Consider the following 10,388-nt stretch of genomic DNA (forward strand, 5'->3'; position numbering starts at 1 on the left):
AGTGCTCAGAGCCATTTGAACCATTTTCTACCTGGTACGGTCCCTAGAACTTGTTTGTGAACTTCTTGGTTATCCCTTTTGGAATATACGGATTAGCTAGTAGCACCCATTGACCTACTCTGTACCGTGGCAACTTCCTCTTTGTACCTCCCACCCGTTTTTGTCATTCCAACGCTTTCGTGTTAGCACGTATAACTCTCTTCCATACTTCCTTAATGGTTTTCGCAAATTGCCTAACATGCTCGCCCTCCGCTCCCAGCATGTCAAAAGGTAGTGGTATCTTCCGCAAATACACCACTTCGTACGGCGACAATACTGGCGACGTATGTACCTTACTACGAAATGCCCTGGTTACGAATTGCAAGTACACATCCCAGTCGGTGTGTTGACTATTTACATAGTAACTCAACATCTTAGCGATTGTGCGATGCACTCTCTCCGTTCGTGCGTTTGCTTGCAGATGGAATGGACTAGTCCGAAGTTTCTTTACCTTCAGTAACTCACACAGTTGCTTCATCAGATCAGACGTGAAATTAGTACCTTGATCCGAGATTAAGGACTGAGGTATCCCATACCTGAGTAACCAATTATTAACTAAAGCTTGTGCCACCGTACTTGCTTTCTGATCTGGTAATGCGACCATAACTAAATACCTAGAAAAGTGGTCAGTCACTGTTAACACATACTTATTCCCTGCTGCACTCCTATTACATGGGCCTAATACAGCAATTCCGATTTGTTGGAAAGGTCTGTCCGCCTCTGGTAATCTTTGAAGCTGAAGCTTTTCATGGCTCAAGACCGCACGCTGTGCGCATGGCACACAATTCCTGACGTACTCGTCCACGTCTTGACGTCGTGTCCTCCACCAAAACTTCCCCGTTATCCGCCTATCCGTAGCTCTTCTCCCGCCATGTCCTAAAAGAAAAGGGTCATGCGCCTGTTGCAAAACTTCAGATCTTAACGCTGCTGGTACGACGACGCGCGGGCCGCATTTCGTCGACCTGCAAAGTAACCCCTTCTGGACTAGGAACTGCGGTTTCTTTCTGAACAATTGGCAATCACTATCCACTTGGAACTGCAGTTGCTTTCTGAACAATTCGCAATCACTATCCACGGCTTGTGCTCTTTTCCACTCATCTTCAGTCACCCCTGTTACTTGTAATACTGCCACTTTCCTGCTCAATGCGTCAGCATTGGCATGTTTCACATGTTTCACACCTGGCTTGTGTATTAACTCATAATAGAACTCACTGAGTTTCAGCGCCCATCTCACTAGCCTACTTGCTGGGTCTTTCAGACCTAATAACCATTTCAGAGCTGAATGATCCGTCACAACCTTAAACCTTCTACCGTTCAGGTAACATCGAAAGTACGAAATCCCGTATATTACCGCTAACAATTCCTTCTCTGTCGTGTAGTAATTTTGTTCCGTCTTGTTAAGTTGACGAGACGCAAACGCAATCGGATGTTCTTTGCCATCAATTTCTTGCCCAAGTACAACCCCAAGAGCGTGATTAGATGCATCACATTGTAGTATAAACTCCTGCGAAAAGTCTGGAAACTTCAAAACTGGATCTGATGTCAGTATCCGTTTCAGCTCTTGAAATGCTTTCTCACACTCTGACGTCCATTGGAATGTAACACCTTTTCTTAGCAACTTAGCAAATGGCCTCGCTATTTCTGCGAACCCCTGTACGAATTTTCGATAATAGCTCGCAAGACCAATATACGATTGCCGTTGTTCAACCGTTTGCGGAACCATAAAATCTCCTACTGCAGAAGTGAGACGAGGATCTGCCCGTACCCCGTCCTGACTGATAACAGGCCCGAGATAATTTACTTGTGCTTGCGCAAAATGGCATTTGTCCAGACTTAGCCGTGCTGCCTCTAAACTTCTAAACGCCTCCTCTAACCGTTCTATATGCTGCTCTATATCTCTTGAAAAAACTATAATGTCATCCAGATACACCACGCATTTTTCGGTTTCAACCCGCGAAGGACTCCATCCAAAAACCTCTGAAATGATGCTGGAGCGTTTTTTAGGCCAAACGGCATTCTTTTACACTCGAAGTGATCACAATGCGTCGGAAATTCTGTTTTTGGCCTGTCCTCTAGACGTACTTCAATATGATGATAAGCGCTTCGCAAATCCATAGTGGAGAAAAATTTACACTGCCATAGGTTGTCTAACGTTTCTGTGATATTCGGAATCGGATATACGTCCACCACTGTCCGTTCATTCAAATGTCTGTAATCGCAACAAAAGCGAAATTTTTTCGACCCGTCCGGTGTCTTCTTCGGAACTTGGACCACGCTACTAGACCATTACTGTGCTGGATTATCCCATCTTCCAGTTGTTGCTCTATTAATTGCTCTACTACTGGTTGTAATTGTTTCGGTAGTCTGTATGGCTTACGATACACCGGAGCGTGATTCCCCGTCGGAATACGATGCTGTGTTATCGGCGTAGCAGGCAACGTACCCTGTGCTTCAAACAATGCTTTATAATTTAGTAATAATCCTTCCATACCCGAACGATCATTTCTTCTCAAATGATTTACCTTGTCACAAAGTGCAGACCTGCAGACGGTTTACTTTACAACATAGTCTAGCGTCGAACTATCGATGTCCTCTTCATCCATTAGCTCTACTGTGGCTACTACTAATCCCTTCGGCAGATCGACATCATCCCGCCCGAAGTTATCTAAACTCACAGGAAACATAACCTGCCCATTTATGTCTGTCACCCGGGATACACTCCTACGAAAGCAATGCTTTTCGTCTAAAGCCTCATTACTCGGTAGTGGCTCTACCAAGAATAACCCCTGCTGTGGCACATCGACATCCACCGGTACCCAGGTCTACTTCCCTGTACCTGTTCGTACTTGATCACACGAAGTCACCTTTAATGCACTTGTTCGCAGTTTAGTTGGTATCACTTTAGCTATCGGTGCACCTTGCGACTCTGAAACATTTGCGACGGCTGTATCCATTGAGAACAAGTTCCCATCGAGTTCCAGCGTATGTTGCGCAAGGTCAATTTTGGCGTGATGTTTAATCAGAAAGTCCAACCCAAGTATCGCTGAAAATCCCTGTCCCACAGTTGACAACACCTCCATTTGCTCCCGGAACCACAAGTTCCCTATCTTAAACTTGAGCTGTGCTGTCTCTAGTGCATCTAACTTTTTATCACCTACTGCGCGCAATCTGTATCTCAGAGCTTCCAATCTTTTCTTGCCCACGAGGTCCACACTGACAACTGATACATGCGCTCTAGTATCCACTAAAACTCTTCGCCACTTATCTTTTATCCAAATCATCAAACTACAAATCGCCTCTTCGTGCACTCTCTGAGTACCTCTTTTTACTGGGAATGCCTCCCGACGGCAGGAACACTCCCTTTTTCGTTTAACAGTTTTTACCTGCTGTATCATTAACCCGTTTCTTGGCTTTACACTGCCGTGCCATATGCCCTATTTTCTGACAATTGAAACACTGCGGTTCCCGACTTTGTCAGTTAAAATGACCTTGCTTCCCACAACGGTAACACTCTTTGGAAGACGAAAAAATTTTCTTCTCATTGCGACTTCTAGTGGCGCTATCCATTTCCTGCAAATGTGTAGCTACGCGCAATGTTGTTGCTAAGTCAGTTGGAATTTCCATCCGTATCTGGTGTGAAAAATACAGCGACAACCCTCGCAAAAATGCGTCTAAAGCTCTATTCTCTGTTTCTTTCAATAGAACTTCATTTGCACTCCCATCTTGCGTCAACTCATCCATGTGCGCATTCATTCTCCTAATTCTGTCTGAAAATTCTTTTACCGTTTCACCCGTTTTTGCATCATCCTCCTCAATTTTTCTCTAATTAATCTGGCACTGTCTTGTTTCCTAAACCTTTGCAATAATCCCTCAGCCAACTCTGTGACCGTAGTAGCATCCTTTAAACCTTCGTGGTATGCCACGTAAGTCTTCGCGTCACCTACTGACTGTAACCTCGCCATTTGCAAACACGTTTCATCCGACCAGCCACACAGTCTAGCCGTACTACTTACGTCACCAACGAAAACATTCACATCCTCTGACGCTTTATCCGAGAAGGAAGGTATCAAATTAGCCGCTGAACAATCTGCCACACCGCAAAAGACAGTAGCCTTGCATTCTACATTATCGTCTCCTGAGCCTGATTGAATATTTTGCAACAATTGTTGCCCCATACCCTGCAAGTGCTGCTTTTTCAACTTATTTTCGTCAATCAGTTTCTTAACTTGCTCTATCAATGCGACTACGGCGTCACTTGTCCCGGTTGCACGTGTCTCTGGCATTTTCCATGTGGTATACCTCACCTCACAAAAAGAAAATTGTATTACCCAGAAGCAAGTTAATTCCTAGCACGTCTAATGGCAAGCCATCTAGACTTACAACATTGCCCCGTTACATAACCATAGAAGCCACACACATCACAAGTGCTTGGTACAAATTTATCGCAAGGAGCGAGGTGATCTGTTAATCCACACACTACACATCCAGATGGTACTAAGTTAACGTGACTATCACTCCCACGAAACTGCGATAAGTCTATAGGGGTGCTATGCCTTTCAAGTGACACTCTCACATCCCTTAACGTTACCCTCGACGTGTCTAGCTACACAGAAAACATAGAGAGAAGGCAGTTGCTGGACACACCCTATTCGGTGTTTCTCGGTTGTTCCGCATGGTGCTAGTCAAAGTCGTGGCGTGGGTGCACCTGACACCACTTGTTACGAATTCTGCACCATTTGTTAGCAGCAGATACAGGGGCTGCTCCAAAGACTGACACGGCGTGAAGTTTTACAATTATTTATTAAACTTTCTTTACAGTTTCTCCCTCATTGTCGCTGCCCAGCCCTGCGGATCCCTCCGCCTGGCTGCTTCTATGTAGATTCTCTGACAGTGCGCGCAACGCCGCTGATAGCAAAAAAATGGTTCAAATGGCTCTGAGCACTATGGGACTCAACTGCTGTGGTCATTAGTCCCCTAGAACTTAGAACTAGTTAAACCTAACTAACCTAAGGACATCACAAACATCCATGCCCGAGGCAGGATTCGAACCTGCGACCGTAGCGGTCTTGCGGTTCCAGACTGCAGCGCCTTTAACCGCACGGCCACTTCGGCCGGCCGCTGATAGCACTCGGTAGCCTCAAGCCACCTTTGCTCCACTGAAGCCAGGATGCCCTGTGGTTGAGACGAACTCGTCGCCGCTCGGCGCCCCAGTACGTGACGTCAGCTGCCGAAGTCTGCTGCACCGGCGGCTGAGAAGCCATCAGTCGCGATGTCCGCGAGAAGCCGTCATGGACGGACTACATGCTGCGGGGCCGGGTTGCTGTGAAGTCCGGGTGTCAGTCACCGGTGGCGCCTGTGACCGAGACCGCGCTGCGGCCGGTCCTGCTGGAAGTTCTCGCTGTAGTTAGTCAGCAATGGTGCCGACCGAACTCGGGCTCACCTCCAGAGCTGAAGCTGACATCTGGTGGCGAACGGATGACTCCTGCGAGCTGGAACAGACTTCCGCAATCGTCACCTACGAAGATTGAACATTCGGACACGGACCACGTCCATCCTCAGAACCGAACTGCTTCCTAATGTCTTCTGTCTGTTGCTGCCTGCGTTCCACTATTTATATCCTGCAGGAGGCCGTTTTTTACCCTCGTTGGTAGCTTTTTGTTATTACTCCCACAGTATATTGCAGCGTAACTTAGCGTGCTGACCTCACTTCTCCTTACTCAGCACTCTCGAGACTTCACTTGGTGCTCGGTCTGTGTGTGTCCTTGCGTCAGTCTGTTAATAGACTGCTGCCGTCGCAAAGCCTCGGTCGCCAGCGTGCCTCTGTTTTGCCACTCTCCACTGCATGAAGCAATGCTTACTACATGTGGCTGCAACAATAGGGTTTGTGCCTTGACATGATGAACTTCTGCATGATGTTCTGCAGACGGCATCTGTAATGACATCTCACGAAGCAAGTTGTAGTAATAATCAAGAGCGTCTCTTTGCCATCTCATCTTATACCGACCACACTGAATGAGAGCTGTTCTTATTGCTGGCTTAGTACACTCGAGCCACCATTGCAGCACTGAGGCATATGTCGGTAGACGGCGTTGACATGTGGCCCATACCTCCTCGACTCTCTTATGACATTCTGGGTCCGCCAAAAGTGAGGAATTGAGCTTCCATGGCCCTCGGCTTCTCCACACACTTTCCGAGAGAATGATATGGTACAAATGTAAGCCAGATGATCAGTATATGCCACAGGCCATCGTTCCGCGTCGACCACTGTATCCCATACACCAACCAAAACATATATTCGAACAAGTGAATAGTAAAAATAAGTATATCCTACACGGTTCCTACGAATCCTGTCCCAGGTGTCGCATAACCCCAGGTCCGAGCATAGCACTAGCAGTTCACGACAGGTATTGTAATGTGGAGGCTGGTCTTTTTGGGCTAAAACACAATTGAAGTCACCACCTATAATGAAAATAAGGGCACAGTCTCTTCCGAATGATATTTCGCACGCGCTCCTCTGTTATCTGTGCCGGATGGGGCATATACATTTACCAATTCGATTATCAGTTATCACCAGTCCTCATGCTGAAGGCAGATAAGCGAGGTCGCGAACCGGAATCCCGTCCCTGACCAATATCGCCGTTCCACTGTCGCTGTCCGAGTGAGGCGAGGCGTTGGAGATGTATCCATGTACTTCATGGAACTCAGGAATGTAAATTGGCTGCACCATCAGTACATCCACATCTGACGCATATATCATGTCCCAAAACAATTGCTGTTTCACGGGCTATCTAATGTTATTTACGAGGACTATCCATATTCTATTTGTCTGGGTTCAAGTAGCTGTCATCTCCGCATAATGTTAAAATGACCAAAATTCACCATATCGATAGTCCGTTTGCTCATCTGCAGAGGGTAGCCCAACGGATGTCTCCCTCTGGCATTAGGTTTCTTGAGATGTGGGCGGATGTGAGCCCTCACCAATGGAAGGGTCGGCATCGGTGATTTCTTCATCCTGCGTATCCCAGCTGATATTATTGGGGTGCTCCAAGCTGCCCTGTGCTGCACTGATGTGTGGCATCTGTGGATCATTCACAGCTTTAGACTCCGCTGCAGAATGGGTGTCGGGCCCCTGAGAGGATGAGTCGCCTGAACGACAAGACATCTTTTCACTGTCCAAATTCATATGGTCAGCTCCAAATCAGACAGGTCCACAGTGTTAGACTCATCAAGAAGAGGCGGAAGCGTCTCCGCAGAGTTTAGCCGGCTCTTCCTGCGGCGCTTCGGCGAGCGTTGTTTGCTGGCCCTAACCTCGGCCTCTGGTGTTGGAGAATATTGTATCTCCTGCTGTCTCGCCACCGCCACAACGCCCTGTGATGCTGTCATCCTCTTTCTCCACCACTTGCACTGTCTGGGATTGGAGGTTGTTCCATTCCTTCATCAGTGAGGCCCCAAGGTGCCTCAATCAACGACGGCGTTGCTTCGATAGTACGCTCCGACCTCGGCGTCACCTCCCCGTGAATCGCCGTCAAGTAAGTCAGCGGCAGTGACGTTGGTATAGCTGGATTCTTGAAGTCTCCGCTGGGGAGTTGCACTAGTCTTCTCTGCATACATGCTGATCGAAGATGTCCTTCACCACCGCACCCGGAGCATGTCCGGGGCTGTTCGTCATAGATGACAATAGCTCCACAGCCGCTGATGTTTATGTACGATGGCACCTGTTTCGTAAGGGCAATTCGCACCTGTCGGACACCATTGAGCACAGGATACGTGCTAAAACTTGCCCAAAGTTTTGCCGTATGACTAATAACTCTGCCGTATCGCTGGTGTGACTCAGTGACCAATGATTCAGGTACCTCGAAAGGCAGCTTAAAGATTCGAATGAGCTACTAAAACTTCGCCAATATGACCGTCGGAGTGCTGGAGCCGGAATCCTCGTTTGGTGGCTTCAATAATTCTATCGAATGCTGCGTCGTGAATCGCTTTTACGTAAAGAGTGCTGCTCAAGATTTATAAGTGAATTCCAATAAGCTCCGTGTAATTTAGATGCACTTCGTCCCTCAAGAAAAGTTCGATTTCGAAAGCCTTCAGTCTTGCATACTCGTTACAGAACGTGAACTGTATCGTGGTTTTTAGAAAATTGTGTGCCATTGCGCGAGTAACGACGGTGTAAACACCGCTTCTTCCGCGAACATTTGCAGCCGGGACATAAACAAGTCCAAGCTGGTCCGCTGCCAAAGGCAGACTGTGACCATCTGAGCTACCCAAGCACGACTCACGACAGTGCCAATCTTGGAAGGTAGGAGGCGATCTACTGGCGGAATTGAAGCTGTGAGGAGGGGATCGTGAGTCGTGCTTGAGTAGCTCAGTTGGCGCCGGCACAGTAGCTCAGCGTGTTCGGTCAGGGCTGCGTGCTCTCTGTAATTAAAAAAAACTGAGTCAACGCAACGAACTATATCGATCAAAATGAAAAAAAAAAGTTGGTGGAGCACTTGCACGTGAAAGGCAAAGGACCTGAGTTTGAACCTCGGCCCGGCACACACTTTTAATCTGCCAGGAAGTTTCAGTTTCACAGTGGCCATGGGGGGTGGAGGAGTGCAACACAGTACATCGCGTAGATGAGGTGCTTGGCAGAACACTGGCAGCCTGACTCTGTGGCAGTGGCGTGGAATCCCCCCAACACACAGATACGTCAGAATCTGCATCCGGCATTATCTGGTACTGACATTCCCTGGTGCGATAGTTATGTAAATAATAACACAGGTGCGTACCTGTCCTATTCCTGTCGTACCGCACATGAAAGTGACGAGTGTTTCACAGCCATACAAGCCGTCTAGTTCTGGGAAACAGAGGGCTTAAAATCTAGAGGAAGTAAAATTTTCACTATTTTTACACAGGAAGAGTAAATTTTTCTGGATATTTTAAATATTCTACCATTTTAAAGTTTAGGTAGCTTGGATTGGGATCGGTTTAAATTGTGATACGGGGGAGGAAATAGTTTAAACGTAGCATAAGTGGATGTAAACTTAGGGCGAGTAAACTGTAACATCATAGTAGTTGGGAAAACCACCAAGTTTTTGAATTTCCCATCATTTTATGAATTTTCTGTCATTTATTTTTAATTTCCTGCTATCCCATACATCGGGAAATTAATGGAATACTGTAGAGGGTTGGGAGCAATATGACGACAATGCCTGACATCAACAATGACATCAATGAAGTGGGGGGGGGGGCGAATGCAAACATGTAGGGTGGTCTAGCAATCGCATAGCTATACTACCAACAAATTCTCATACCAGGGCACGAAAGTCGTTTCGTTTCAAGTATGACCACAGTCGTTGCTTTGACAATCAGCCAACAGATTGTGTAAATTCTGAGCATTACATGGTCTGCAGCCACTTGTATGGCCGAGTATAGTTGTGGTTTCAGTCGTATGTTATTGTATGGTAAATTACTGGCTGCTTCTGGTGTATTACCACTTACACATAGTGACTTCATGTCTACTGTTATTGTCGTGTTGTATACCTGGCTGGGTTAGGAAATTTCCTTGCTTCCACTGTCAGCAGTGGAAGCCTATTATTCAACAAATGATACAACGGAAATTATTTATCAAACAGAGGTAGCTTACTAGCCTGTGTCCTCTACGTTTAAAAATACCCACTTCCGGGACTACCACCTGCTAAATTAATCCATCAATTCTTCCAGTTTCTTTGGTACTTACGTTCTTTGGTGCCTCATACGCTAAACAGCCGAGGTCCTTGTATAGTCCCCACACCTGAAATGGGGGAGCGTATGCAATATTTCATTAGTGAATAATTACAACACAGCTCGAAACTCACTATTGAGTGCTCACTACCTACTACTCAGAGTATGGTAGACGTAGAAAACTTTGATACAGAGAGACATCGGAAACACTGTTAATGCTGTTGACACTGAACTAACTGTATGTCTTTGCCCATTGCCTCCCTTTTAAGCAATTCTTCATACCACTCGCTGCAGTGGATGTGTACATACGTCCTTGTAAGCTGTTCTCCAGATACGCGTATACGAGCGCTGCTTGGATTTTCTCACAGTGCTACGGACCGTGTGTCCAGAGCCGCCAGTCTCTACTGCTGGAAATGAGCTGCTTTAGTAGCTCAGTGACTAAATAGTTTCGAATATTTACCATACAACACAGGTGCCGCACTGCTTGCTGTCATTTGCTAAAAACCTAGTTTCGATATCTTGAATCGTGTATGAGATATGATGATTTCCTGTGCTTAAGGACATGAGAGATCGTTATTTTCTAAACTTTAAATAAAATGTCAATATGCTATCTACGTTTCATTCACAGAAGTGTATGAGCTATAATA

Source organism: Schistocerca nitens, chromosome 6 (genome assembly GCF_023898315.1).
Source record: "Schistocerca nitens isolate TAMUIC-IGC-003100 chromosome 6, iqSchNite1.1, whole genome shotgun sequence".
Lineage (NCBI taxonomy): Eukaryota > Metazoa > Arthropoda > Insecta > Orthoptera > Acrididae > Schistocerca > Schistocerca nitens.